The sequence below is a fragment of the Mesoplodon mirus genome (assembly GCF_964341445.2).
Source record: "Mesoplodon mirus genome assembly, chromosome: 9".
Lineage (NCBI taxonomy): Eukaryota > Metazoa > Chordata > Mammalia > Artiodactyla > Ziphiidae > Mesoplodon > Mesoplodon mirus.
The window spans coordinates 56304723-56319352 of NC_138985.1; the positions used below are offsets into that span (position 1 = coordinate 56304723).

At 39.6% G+C, this 14630-nt stretch overlaps 1 protein-coding gene across 13 annotated transcripts in view; it reads right to left on the bottom strand.

The window, feature by feature from the left end:
- Positions 1-14630, bottom strand: part of DYNC1I1 (dynein cytoplasmic 1 intermediate chain 1) — a 483164-nt gene that overhangs the window by 194069 nt on the left and 274465 nt on the right. The window lies entirely within an intron of this gene.

Here is a 14630-nt window from a genome sequence, read left to right on the forward strand (position 1 = left end):
CCTGGGTTAGTGTATATAGTTTTGGCCATGACATAGTCAAAGCTGAAAGGCTGGAAAGTGGATCCGATTCTGCCCAAGATCAGAGAGCTTCTTGGCTGATGTGTGACTCACAAGCATGTTGTGAGCTACTGACCTCCTCAGCCTGGGATGAAGATGGGTTACCTCCTCCCTCTACCCCAGTGTGCCACACAAATATTGTAATTTTGATGTGAGAAATATAGGGAAGCACAGCTCTAAACAACTGAGCTAATAAACCATCGCTTTATTTGTGAATAGAGTGAAAGTCAAACTCATCACCCCAAAGATGGGGTAGGATACTGTTCCCTTAATTCTGTGTGTTGGCCATGCTTGACATCCCTTATGAAGCTCTTTTTCATTACTTGAAGTTCTCACATCATAACTGCCTTACTTGGAGGCAAGGGTCAGTTTACGGAATAAAGGTCAAGGTTCAACTTCAAAAGAACTCACAAATAATATCCATCTATCCATCTACTTGCAAAACTTGTTCTCATTTCGTGAACATGGGGGAGTAGCTATTTCCAAGGATCCATGAAACCAACCCATGGCCACAATACTAACACACAGGAAATCCAGCTTAGTCTGTGCCCCACAGATCTCCTGCCCTCAGGATGATCCTCCCACTTTTCAGAAGCTGATCCAAAGGCAGAGGAAGGACAACAGCTGTGGGATGTTAGCCCCTGGTGAGGGCTGGTGCTAATGAGAGTCTTGACACAGACAAAGACTGTATCTCCTGCTCCTGCCTCCAAAGCTGGCTGGCACCTCACTTCACACAGGTCCAAAGAGAGGGGCAAGATCGTGTGCCTGGTTAGGACAGTTCCTTCTGCTGGAGAGCTGCCTGAGGGAGATGGTTCTGGTGAAACAATCTTCACAAGACGAAAACAAGACTAGTCTCATTATTAGGCACTCTTTACACCACTGAAAATCAAGAGGCAGGAAAGATGCACTTTCCAACCTGAGCCACATGCATGGCACACCGTGAACAGGAGGAATTCCGTGTCACCCGTAGGCAAACGTCTTCGTGCTATGGGGTACAGAACAAACCAAAGTAACACCTCCGTTCTAAAACTGCCTCTCTGCTCCTTTCTCAGCATCAGGATGTTCAAATGATGAGCGCAAAACGAGAAGCCTTAAAAACAGCCTGGACTACGTGTTCATGGAATTTGTCCTAGAGATGAGGGCTATCCTTTAGAACCTCTGAGGTTTCCTTATACATGATTCATAACTAGTTTCAGTGGCCTTGAAACATTAGCTATATATTTTTTTTCTAATTTTTCTTAACGGTAGTTTAGCCCCCTCTTAAGAGTATTGGTTCTCAAAGTGAGGTCCCTAGACCAGCAGGATCAGCTCCACCTGGCAACTTATGGGACAGTCAAAGGATGAGACCAGCAATCTGGTTCTAACAAGGCCTCCAGGTGATTCTGATGCTCGCTCAAATTTGCTTCAGAGTATTCTTTCCTGTTTTACTTACGGCTTCAGATTACTTTGCTTTGGTCACTGACAAGTTCAAACCTCCAAACCTGTGAGCTTTCCCTAGCTTCAAGATCCCACCCGGTCCTAATTTTTGACAACTGTGGGATTATCCAGTTTTGTTTGCCTGCTTTTTATACTGTGTCTGCCCCCATAAATCTAGCTGTTGGCTGAGTTCCAGCTGTACCCAACACTTGGGTGAGATCACCTGTCCTGATGAGACCTAAGGATGAACATCAGTGGGCCATTCTGAGAGCTAGAGAAAGGGTATGTTGGGTGGGGTGAATCAGGACAAAGGCTGTGAGTCAGTAAAGGACTTGGTGCATTCAGGAGGAACAGAACAGCAACCTATGAAGATGGGTAATGGTGAGCAAGGGAGAGAGAGAGATGATGTAAGGATGGAGAGCAAAGCTCTGATCAGGCAATGCAGGCCTTCAAGGATATGGTAAGGAGCTTAGATTTGATTTGGTTGCTAAATGCTTGCTTTTAGGCTGAAATGTGAAAAAATAACTTACTTGCTGAACTAGAGTTCTCAATGATATAGTCCAATAAACAAATACTTGAAGCCATGGGCTGGGGGCAGGGGGGGTGGTAAGTAAGAGAGTGCTGTGATTATTTATATTTATACAAAGCACTCCAGCTGCACCTCTCCTTCTACCAGTTCCTGGTCCTTCTCCTTCCTCTCCTGTTCATGGTTCAGCATCCAAATTCGTTCACATTCCAGGACAGCAGAGAATGTGAGTGTGTCAGTATTACCCATGCTGTGTCCCCAACTCCCACACAGGGAGGCACATAGAAGAGGCTCAATAAACACGTATTAAATAAATAAGGGACAAACTGAATCTGCACGTATCTTTATCTTACATGCAATCTGCAATAATGAGGTTCTTACAGCCAAGGATGTGGTTAGAAAACATCCTCATTCCTACTAGAAAAAAAAAAAAGTGGATATTTTTAGAGCTCGACTCCCCCCACCCCAAATGTCCCCAGAGTTTTCAGCTGTGCTCACTTCGCTGTTTTGTTACTGAACTCCTCTCTTCCTCCCCCACGAACCTTTGTCCTGCCATTCTTTCCCTTTCACTTAGAATTGTTTTTATTCCAAGTCTCTTTGGTATTTCATCATTCCTTGCATCATCCCTTTTCTTTCTGTTCCAGTAACAGCCCCAGTCCACTGTCTGGAGAGCTATGCCCTACTCTTTAATTTTTTGCCCTTGCAGTGCCATAGACCTTCCCTCAACCCCTACTCCCTGTCTTGTAATGCAGTTTATGTCTTGTCTTAAAAGAAGTCTTTTGGTTTTTTAAAAGTCAAGGTCACATTTAACAAGGTACATTTTACTAGTGACTCTTGATAATGCAGAAGGCTAGTTTTCCAATACTACTCCACTGGGAGTCCCCTGCAGCTCACTATGTACTTAACCCTGGCAGACTCTTTATAAGACAGATACCAGGGAGAATCACATCCAGGAATCCTAGATTCCTGGGCTGCTTAAGAACCCTCAAGGGTTGTGGATGCCCTCCTGTATCTGGGTGTGGAAGAAAACCTTTCACCCCCTAAAAGAGGCCGGATCACTTGCCTAAATCCTACAGATCAGTTAGAAAATTGCTACAAACATCAGAGTTGAAGAGTTGTTTAACCAGTAATATTTAGCCATTTGGTATATTACCTCCTTCTGAGTCAGCTATTTTTTTTATTGCTTTCTGTCACAAAAGGCTGTGTTATTTTCCCCAAAACTCTTTTCATTATCTCTCATCGATAGTGCCTACCAATGCTTTTAAAATATTAGATATTTAAGGTTATAATATAATCTGGATAGATGCCAAATCTATTTGTAGATCACTATTTGGTTGCTAAATGCTTGCTTTTAGGCTGAAATGTGGAAAAATAACTTACTTGCTGAACTAGAGTTCTCAATGATATAGTCCAATAAACAAATACTTTTGTTTTATGAAACTATACACAAAAGTGTGTACATTCATATCAAAACTTCAGAAGAGTTATCAGAAACACACTCTCCCTGTGTGTGGTTGCTTTAACAAGGTTGGAGAACATTTCATTATTTTCTTCCTTAAAAATAAGATACTCAGGGTGGCATAGGGGGAGTGGGAGGGAGGGAGACATAAGAGGGAAGAGATATGGGGACATATGTATATGTATAACTGATTCACTTTGTTATAAAGCAGAACCTAACACACCACTGTAAAGCAATTATACTTCAATAAAGATGTTAAAAAAATAAAAATAAGATACTCAGACTGTTTAACTGACTTGCCCCAACACCATTCTGTATTTATTAAAATACAAATTATAGAAAGTAAAAAATATTCAACCATTATAAAAATCTCCAGATCACATTTATTTGAGTTTTTTTACTTGCATATTTTTCAAGACTGTTTTCATTCCTTTTTTTTACTCTTCATCTTAAGCATATCTTGTTTAAAAAAACTGAACTCAATTTGCCTACGCTTTTCTAATTTTCTACTTGATAATTCTGTTAAACCATATTTACTGAGTGTTGAATATAGAAAACATTTCCTAGGACAAAAAAGTTAAATAAGACACATTTTTCTTCAAGTAGACTATATTCTAATTAAGAATTCACAGAACAAGGACCAAACTGACACAGTCATGGTGAAAGCCAGAGAATAGGGACATGAACTTGGACTAGGGAAGACTAGGAAATCCATGCGAGGATATAGGTCTTGGGCTTTGAGCAATGGAATGACTAGAGTTGGGGAAAATTAAACAACAGAGGGAAAAGCAATTGAAGAGTTGGGAACAGCAAGACAACAGGCACGGGAAAAAGAATGTATGCCAACTTGAGTGAAGAGGCCAGACTAGCTGGAGCCAAGGGCTCACGTGTGGGAATTAAGGGGAGGTTAGGCAGGCAAACTGCAGAAGGTTTTGAGTGCCAGCTCACTCTCCTGGATGACAGAAGACCTGACATTTCTTCTCAAAATGCAGGGAGTCATGCTGGGAATCATATGATGGCTTACGAGAGCACTCATTACATGACCTTAACTCATTATCAGATACTCACGTAACCTCATGAGAATAGTGTCCCTTAAAGCACTAAGACGTGGGGCAAGAATATGTGCTTTTATCCAAATATTTTCCACTGTTCTTGCATTACCTGAGAAGAATGGGACAAGATAAAGCAAGTAGCTCAGAGATCAACAGCCCTGTCTCTGAGTGAGCTGCAGATTTCAAAGGAGATGCTCTGCAAGCAGATCTCAGTAAGGAAGCTGGGAAGCACAGCTGCTTGGAGAGCTTAAGTGATTTAGCTTAATTCCTCTGTAAACTGTATTTTAAATGACTATGAAACCACATTTCTGTGACTGGTATTGTTTAAGGGGATGGAAGCCCAGTTAAAATGCTTTGGTTTTCTTTCATAAATATTCAGGCTTATTCTACTGAAACTTCCTCCCACCCCCCTTAGTAGTCTCTGAGAATTAGCCCCTTGCAAGTTATGGAAAGACTGGATTGCCCACTGTATGTTTTAAGGGCTCTGTGTTTGGCACATGCATCTTATTTTCTTGGAGATCTAGTGGACTGTGATCTTTCAGGTTGCTTAATAAGGTGGCTTTCTATAAATAAAAGAAACAAGAACGAATTCATTTCACCCTGATTCCCAAAAAGATAAATGTTACCCTGCCCACACCCCCAAATATAAGCATAAAGCTTAAAGGTCTGTTTCTTACATAGGAATAAGTAGAAGTAGAAGATAAATCCTTCACCATGATCAGAGACCCACTGTGAGCACATGTCGGAAAACCTCTAAAGGAAGTGTTTTTAAAACCATCAGAAACTTTTCAGTAAAATAGAAGAGCTACATCTGTGTGAAAAAAAACAGGAAAAGGCATAAGAATTGAGCTTCTCACTCTGTAGCAAGTGATCAAGACTTTTTACCTACCTCTCATTTAATTTTCATGGCTAACATATGCAGTTTTCCCACTTACAAATGTGGAAACTACAGCTCAAGGAAGAAGATTAAGTAACAAGCAGATTAAGACATAGGAAGATTAAAACACAGTTTATAAGAGACAATATATTAATACTGAAGTGAGTGGTGGAGACTACAAAGTGATCCAGTTGAGAGAAAGGAGAGTTCCTTTTACACTGGGCTGGTCAGTGGAGAGGCTGAAGCAAAGGTGAGACTGGGCTTAACATTGGAGGATGGGCAAAATTTTAACCCGCTCACAATACTGGCAGGATGAAATGTCATCAATGAAAAGGAAAAGACTAGGACACAATGGAGCATTATCAGGAGTCCAGTCCCAATATCTGCCCTTAAGAAAGACAAAGCCCCCAGAGAATGACTCAAGCAATGAAGTGGGAGATAAATCCTTCATATGATCAGGAACCCCGTGAGACAATGAGGCACAAGTCAGACCAGAAGCAGGGCCAATACTAGAATGAACCTCTGAATCTATAGTTGCTAAGCCTGGGAGAAAAAAGAAAGTGGCCTCTTTAAGAAAAAGGGCCCAGAGAGTATGGGCCTACAGCTGAGTAGGTCTACAACTCAAATTATAGAACTCTGTCAGCACTCAGATTTTTAGTCCTGGGAGCTATCCAAGGTACTGACTGATTCCATACTAATTTCTGACCCAGTGGACCAAGGTCTGTCCTACTGTTTCTGCACATGTAACACATGAACCTCTTTACTTCAACCACTCTCCAGCTAACTGCTATTTGCAACTTCAGTTACTTTCCAAGCCAACTTACACCTTGTCTGTTGCCTGCCATGGTTTATGACTCTAGGCCATCAACTTTACACTCCCATTGTCAATCAATCCACTAGGTAAAGAAAATAGTGGAGCCATTATAAGCAAAAATAGCATTTTAAACAAAGGTCAGAAACAATAAATTGACCTATTTGTTTAAAACTACTTGCTTTTATAGGGAAACTGTAGAAATGAACCTTGAAATGTAGGTTGAAAGTAGCTTATGAAAAGTGTTGATTTCAATGATAAGAAATTTTGCCTTGTCAAACGCAACAGGCAATTTCAAAGTTCTGAAAGTTATTGAATAGGACATTGATGTGACAAAGAAGTGTTGGGGAAATCAATGTGGAAGTATCATGCCAATGGATTAAAAAGGAAAGATTCAAGAGGTAGGCAGATATCTCCTTCTTTGGGCTGAAATACTTTTTAGAATATGTATACACACACACACATATACTGTATATACATATATACATATATTCCTAAAAAAGTCTTTTCAGGGACTTAGGATTTTAAGAAAATGATTTTCCAAAGATTAAAGATCACATTGAACGCTTCTATGTACAAAAAGTACATTCTTGAATCTAAATCTAGTTAGATTTAATCAACTTTTAAATCCAAAAAGAATGTTCTTCTGTTGTGTCTGGTGCCTGTCAATTGACTGATAATGCATCTTTGCATCTTCCAGTCTCCTGCCATTTTTATTATAATCCAACCAATTTCTCAGTGCTGGATATCTGTCACTTCTGTTTGCAAAATTCTCCCCAGACAAAGCACATCGCTTATGGCTCATTGTTGTATATTCTTGAAACATTACTTCCTCCTCTTTCCAGGAGTCCATTGGGCAGTTGCTGTGAAACCCTGCTGGCTCCATTCTCCATAGATGGCCAGGGAAAGAGGACCTGGGGATCAAGAGCCTAAGGTCTGGCTACAGCCCAGGTCCTTGTTAACAGGACTTTGGAAGTGATACAGTGTGGATTCTGACGTTTATGACACTGTACCATAAGGTAGTTGCCAGATGTGGGGCAGCCTAAGTCCTATACATACTTTAAACTAAAGGGCTAACCAAACCCAGTTATCAGCCAAATAGTATCTACGTCTCCAGTACAGCAAGGCAAAACTGGACTCAGAATCTTTCATACCAGCCACAAAATGTTGCCGATCTGTCAACACATCCTCAGGACGCCGCTGCCGCCACTCTCCAACTGCCTTTGTCTCTAGGCAATTTGGGCGTTGCTTTCTGCCCTAAGCCAAATTCTCCCACAGGAACTGCCACTACTGCCTTGCATTCCGACATTCAACTAACTGCCCCTTGCCAAGAATGCATATTCCCATTCTTCAGAGTCAGACAAAGAAGGATTCAAATTCTGCCTCTACTATTACTGGTTGTGCTCTTGGACAAGCTGGGCAACCTCACTAAGCCTCAGGTTCTTATCTATCAAAGAGGAGTGATCAGACTTACCTCATCGAGTTGCTGCAAAGATAAAAATCAAATAAGGGATACGAAGCCCTTAGCGAGGTCTGGAAAAGGGACGCACTCAATAAACTGTGAATTGTGGTGGGAATAAAATGATATTTCTTGTTCTGACAGAACATTCACATGAAGGCCAGTTTTCAATGGGCTGCAACACTAAACTTTTAAGTCTCTCCTCTAGTCTGCCTCCTTGTCTGTGGTTCCATCTTTTATCATAGCTCTCTATCTTTTCTTCATCTGGGTTCCAGCCCTTGGCATGGATTACTCCTCAGCTAGAACCAGGTATGACTAGCCTTGTCACTCTCCGCTGGGGGTAGATAAGAATGCTTCCGAAAATACAAGGTGCCTCACTCTTCAAAATGAACATTTTCCGTACAGGCTTAAAGCATCAAGGTAAAATAGGGCAAAGCACTTTGGAAAGACAGAGTTTGAACAAAGCTCAAAAAATGTGAAAATGGGACAAGGTAGATGTGTTCTTCTTTCCCACCTTCAGTAGCCTTACTACCAAAACACTAACTATTAATTAAATTGTCCCACACTTCAAGTTTCTTCTCAGTGGGGGTAAAGGTAGCAAAGAATACTTGCTACCAAGATGTGGCTGTGGAATATTTTAATTCTGTGCACTACAAGTGGGACCGCGCCACTGGGATATCTCATGTCCGTTAACAATTTCAGAATGCTCCTGACATAAATGAAGGTCCCTGAGTCAGCCTGGAAATAGTCAGTGCTTTTTTATAAACAAAAACACCGAACCAGCTAGAAAGATAGCTTTCATACTGTTCTCCAGGAAGGAACAGTGCGGCAAAATTTTCACATGTGAATTCAACCAAACTGAAATAAGATGGCCCATTGTTTGAATAAACTGAGGGCATGCAGCTGGGTTTTTCCTTGGCAGTAATTCTAATAGGCTAAATAAAGAACATGTTGAACTACCTACTTTGGGGAGAAAGCCCCTGGAATATTTCCTCAGGAAGAGGAGACAAGTGGATTTAAAACATATCATGTTTTTAGAAGACTACGTTTCCCTTGCATGGAGGCACAGTATAAATATTACTTTAAAAATGCCATGTTTCTTAAAATGCAATGGTTTCCCCAGTATATAATACGAATGTAAACAAGATGCCTGTCAAGCATGGCTATAACATACTGCTTAACACACCAAACTTATAATATGCACCTATTAGGCTTGGTTCTCTTAATGAGAGGAACTAAGGACACTGCATAAATTCTTCAACACATGTTTCATTTCTCCAGCTGCCTTGGGCTGTAGAACATCATGTTAACAAGAAGTGATGCTAACAAGAAGCTAAAACCAGTGTAGCAAATGGGGCATTTAAAATATATGTAAACATACTGGCCTTCACAAAGAAAGGAGCTATTTGGGGGGAACTAAATGGATCCCTAGACAGACATATTTTAGTTTAATATTCCATGTATTTTTCTACATGCTAACCATGTCAGTTCTTCTCAATGGCAGAAAAATATTCTGTGAGAGAACAAGAAGCCAGTATGCAATTATCCCCTGGACTCATACTCTAAACACAATCATTTGGGGGGAAGGGTAAAAGGCAGCCACCTGAATTTCACCAACTTTCTTTGGTCACTTTAGGGCCGTTTTTAAATACCAATATTTGCAGATAGCAGCTAAAGAAACCAAAGATTGCACTGCTTATTCTAAACAAACCACCTGGCAGCTTGTGTGGATTCAGAGAAGCTGGCCATTTTATGCACTGGTCCACCGGAGCTAGAGGATCAGTCTAGAATCTCACTGCTTACTCTCCTAAATGCTCACCAGGGAAATCACTTCTCATTGTTCATTGAGGCCAAATCTATATAGCAGTAGTTTCTAGTATAAATTCAGAATGAAGAAATGACTGGTCTTTTAGCCCAAATCATCCAGGTGTTTAACCAACCCTGAAGCAAATGGTGGCCCTCATCTAACCATGAATGGCTTCATTCGTCCACTCGTGTCCTCCAGGTTCCACAGCCTCCATCAATAAGCACTATCAGTAAGCAACTCTGTTGCAGAGAATGGAATATCTTCAAAATGGTATTTTTTGTCCATTAAAGCCAGCTTCATATTAAAAGAAGGATATGGGGTCCATATAAAGGCAATGTAATGAAAACAGTTCAAGAGCAACTGCTTGATGAGGGGTGGGGGCTGCCTGGAAAAAAAGTATAAACTATTCGTAAAATGAAATGACTTGTTGAACTTACGGGCTATTAGAAGTGATGTTGAGTATATATCCATCCTACTTCAGCCTGAAGACTATATAGTAGAGCTCTCATTTGTTTGTTATTATTCTTTTGTACGGTAAATGAAACAGCAAACAGATGCAACAGTACATTCTATTAAACATTCAGAGAACTCTGTCCCTTTGACTACAGCCTGTATAATACCGCAGGCTCCAGGAAACTGGTCTGATTTTGGCCCAGCACTCCACTGGCAGTCAAAGTTGGTCTGAACAGGTTCCAAAAGAACTCTGGTCCAACCCGACTGGGCATTGGTCAATTACTGCAGAGCATCATTTAAGTTGAAAGGGATAGTTACTAGGCCTAAAATCAGCTGGAAACGGAGTTGCTGCCATGTCAGCAGTCTGCCTTTCCCGGAGGCTCCAACACACTTAGGCTGGCTCTTTGGTCACCAGTCATCTGCATCCAAGCTGACGTGGTTGCTTAAAAAGAGAGGATGCCAAGTTTGTTTGTCACACTTCATTTCTTTTTCTCCCTCCTCTACATCCAAGAAACAACCAAAGAGGAAATTAAAGACTCTTAATATTTAATATTTTTATACCAATTTAAAATGGGGAAAATAATACACTCAGTTTCTCTGGAGGGACCCAGAGTGAAGTATAAACTGATATTCTTTTAACAATGTACAGCTCATTCCCTATATGTTGTTTACATTGAAATTCCCATGGAAGATACATGGTATGAATAAAACTTTTCATTCAATTTTTACTAGGATTTCTTTTAGAAATGGAGGATGGATGGCAAAGATTAATACTATAGAAGCTGTTTTCCAAATAAACCAAGACTTTAAGAAAAGCCCAAGTCTGTTTTGGGATTAAAACCTTTGTATTTTTCCTGCTCTGATATCATTCAAAATGAGTTTTATTGGTGAGTGGATAGCTTCCACGAGGCAACCATTTTCCACACAGATTTCCAATTCCAAATCTCCTTAGCAATGACCTCAGCTTGACTCCAAATTTAACTGTACACATCTAACCTCAAGTGCAGCTTCTCCAGCAAACCCCAGGTTGTCCTTATTTTGCTTTCTAAAGCAATGTGTGTATTGTAACTGGTCCATGATGATGGTGATTATTATATTAATAAAGCTACTGTTCCCTGGAGATGTGGCTTTGTGGTTTACAAAGAGCCTTCTACCCTAGCCAAAAAGCAGGCAAAATTCTTGTATGGGTTGTTTTGCAATGGTTTGTGGCACAGAACAGCAGAATGTCATAAGAAGGAAACAAGAATTAAAAGGGAAGGGAAATTTGAAGAAAAACACAAACTCGGATTCCTTTCCAGTGGGTACGCTGAACACAGGCTATGGAGTACTACTAGAAATAAAGTAGGATGACCCTCCCAATCCATGTAGCCTCAGGCACGCTCTATAGATGAATTTCCCAAGCTTGTGTCCAGAGAAGCCAATGGAAACGCATATGTACATTCTTTCTAGATCTTTGTCAGAGTGATATCATGTGCTCTGTGGAACAGATATATCCTGTTTACATAATACAGATGAGCCCTTACCATGATAAAAGTATATCATTTACCTGCTATTTCTGCAAGCTGCTCTAAAATCAAGAACTTTCAGGAATAAGAAAGTGAGTGAGATACAGAGGTAGAATAGAGGTCAGATAATAATGAGGAGTTAGAAATATCTGGGGGATATTCATTAAAAAAATAGAATATTCAAAACTTGCTCTAAGGAAAAAAAAACACAAACTAGCTATGTAGTTTTTCTTCCCTCTGCCCTGAATATTCTAACACACTGAAGACCTCAGATGAAAGCGGTAGTTTCGAACACACTCCACATGTCAGGTTATCCTTACCTGTGATTTTCTTTTGTGTGTGCGTAATTTATATTCCATACTTATTAACAGTGGACATCAAAATATATTACATTGGATTTTAAACAGTAACCTGTGTGTTTTTTATGATATACTTTTACAAAAACAAATAGAAAAAAAGCAGGCCAAAATAAGCTTTTGTTCTAGTCTCACAGAAGTGAACTATCAAGGGAGAAGAAATGCCTTAAGTACAATAGTAATGGAAACAGATACCATGAGCACATCCCAGATAATACTGTCATCTAACTTACAGCAAGTAATTCCATTTGTTCTTCTTTTGCTAGGTTATTTTAAATTTTAAGTGATTTTTGTTTAAATTATTAGATGTCAGTTTTTAAAGATGATTAATATTTAATGACAAGATAAAATAGAAAATGTAGTTACAAGCTTTTCTCGTTGACATTTAATGTAAATTGTACACTAGCCACATAGCATACTATCAAGTGATTTTATGGTGGAGATCAATTTTTTGGGAAAAAAAATAAAGTCATACTTTTTTCTTCTTACCTTTGACCCCCTTCACCCATTTATCTCAAACCCCTGTCGCCCACCTTTGGCAACCATCAATCTGTTCTCTGTATCTATGAGCTTGGTTTTTTTTGCCTTTTTTTTTCTTTTAATAGATTCCACATATAAGAGAGGTCATATGGTATTTGCCTTTCTCTGTCTGACATATTTCATTTAGCATAATGCCCTCAAGGTCCATCCATGTTGTTGTGAATGGCAAGATTTCATTCTTTGTTTATGGCTGAATAATATTCCATTATTCATATATATATATATATTTATATAATTGTGATTATATATCACAATTTCTTTATCAATTCATCTATCAATGAACACATAGGTTATTTCCATATCTTGACTATTGTAAATAATGCTGCAATGAACATGGGGGTGGGAGCACATATCTTTTCAAGTTAGTGTTTTTGTTTTTTGGATAAATACCCAGCACTGGAATTGCTGGATCATATGGTAGTTCTATTTTTAATTTTTCAAGGAATCTCCGTACTGTTCTCCATAGTGGCTGTACCAATTTACATTCCCACCAACAGTGCACAAGGGTTCCCTTTTCTTCACATCCTTGCCAACATTTGTTATTTCTTGTCTTTTTGATAATAGCAATCCTAACAGGTATGAGGTGATATCTCATTGTAGTTTTGATTTGCCTTTCCCTGATGATTAGTGATGTTGAGCATCTTTTCATGACATGTTGACCATCTGTATGTCTCCTTTGGAAAAATGTCTATTCAGATCTGCCCTTTTTTTTTTTTTTTTTGTGGTACGCGGGCCTCTCACTGTTGCGGCCTCTCCCGTTGCGGAGCACAGGCTCCGGACGCGCAGGCTCAGCGGCCATGGCTCACGGGCCCAGCCGCTCCGCGGCATGTGGGATCCTCCCGGACAGGGGCACGAACCCGCATCCCCTGCATCGGCAGGTGGACTCTCAACCACTGCGCCACCAGGGAAGCCCAATCTGCCCATTTTTTAAAATCAGATTGCTTTTCTGCTATTGAGTTGTATGAGTTCTTTATATATTTTGGATATTAGCCCCTTATCAGATATATGATTTTCAAATATTTTATCCTATTCAGCAGGTTGCCTTTTCACTTTGTTGATGATTTCCTTTACTGTGCAGATTTTTAGCATGACACAGTCCCATTTATTTAGTTTTGCTTTCGTCGTTTTTGCTCTTAGTATTAGATTCAAAAAATCATCACCAACACCTATGTCAAGGAGCTTTACTGCCTATGTGCCTATGTTTTCTTCTAATTGACCATATATTTGTGAGTTTATTTCTGAGCTCTCTATTCTGTTCCATTGATCTATGTGCCTGTTTTTTACTCCAATACCATACTGTTTTGATTACTATAGATTTGTAATATAGTTTGAAATCAGGGAGTGTGATGCTTTCAGCTTCATCCTTCTTTCTCAGTATTGCTTTGGCAATTCAGAGCCTTTTGTGGTTCCATACAAACTTTAAGATTATTTGTTCTAATTCTGTGAAAAATGCCATTGGAATTTTGATAAGAATGTTGCACTGAATCTATAGATTGCTTTGGGTAGTATGGACATTATAACAATACTGATTCTTCCAACCCATGTGTACAGAATATCTTTCCATTTATTTGTGTCTTCAATTTCTTTCATTAATGTCTTTTTTTTTAATTGGGTTATAGTTGTTTTACAATGTTGTGTTCTTTCTACTGTACAGTGAAGTGAATCAGAGTTCCCTGTGCTATACAGCAGGTTCTCATTATTTATCAATTTTATATATATTAGTGTACATATGTTAGTCCCAATTTCCCAATTATTCCCCCCCAGATTTCTCCACCTTGGTGTCCATATGTTTGTTCTCTACGTCTCTGTCTCTATTTCTGCCTAGCAAACTGGTTCATCTGTACCATTTTTCTAGATTCCACAAATATGTGTTAATATATGATATTTGTTTTTCTCTGATTTACTTCACCCTGTATGACAGACTCTAGGTCCATCCACGTCTCTGCAAATGACACAGTTTTGTTCCTTTTTATGACTGAGTAATATTCCATTGTATATATGTACCACAACTTCTTTATCCATTCATCTGTCGATGGACATTTAGGTTGCTTCCATGACCTGGCTATTGTAAATAGTGCTGCAATGAACATTGGGGTGCATGTATGTTTGTGAATTATGGTTTTCTCTGGGTATATGCCCAGTAGTGGGATTGCTGGGTCATATGGTAATTCTACTTTTAGTTTTTTAAGGAACCTCCATACTGTTCACCATAGTGGCTGTATCAATTTACAACCCCACCAACAGTGCAAGAGGGTTCCCTTTTCTTCACACCCTCTCCAGCATTTGTTGTTTGTAGATTTTCTGATGGTGCC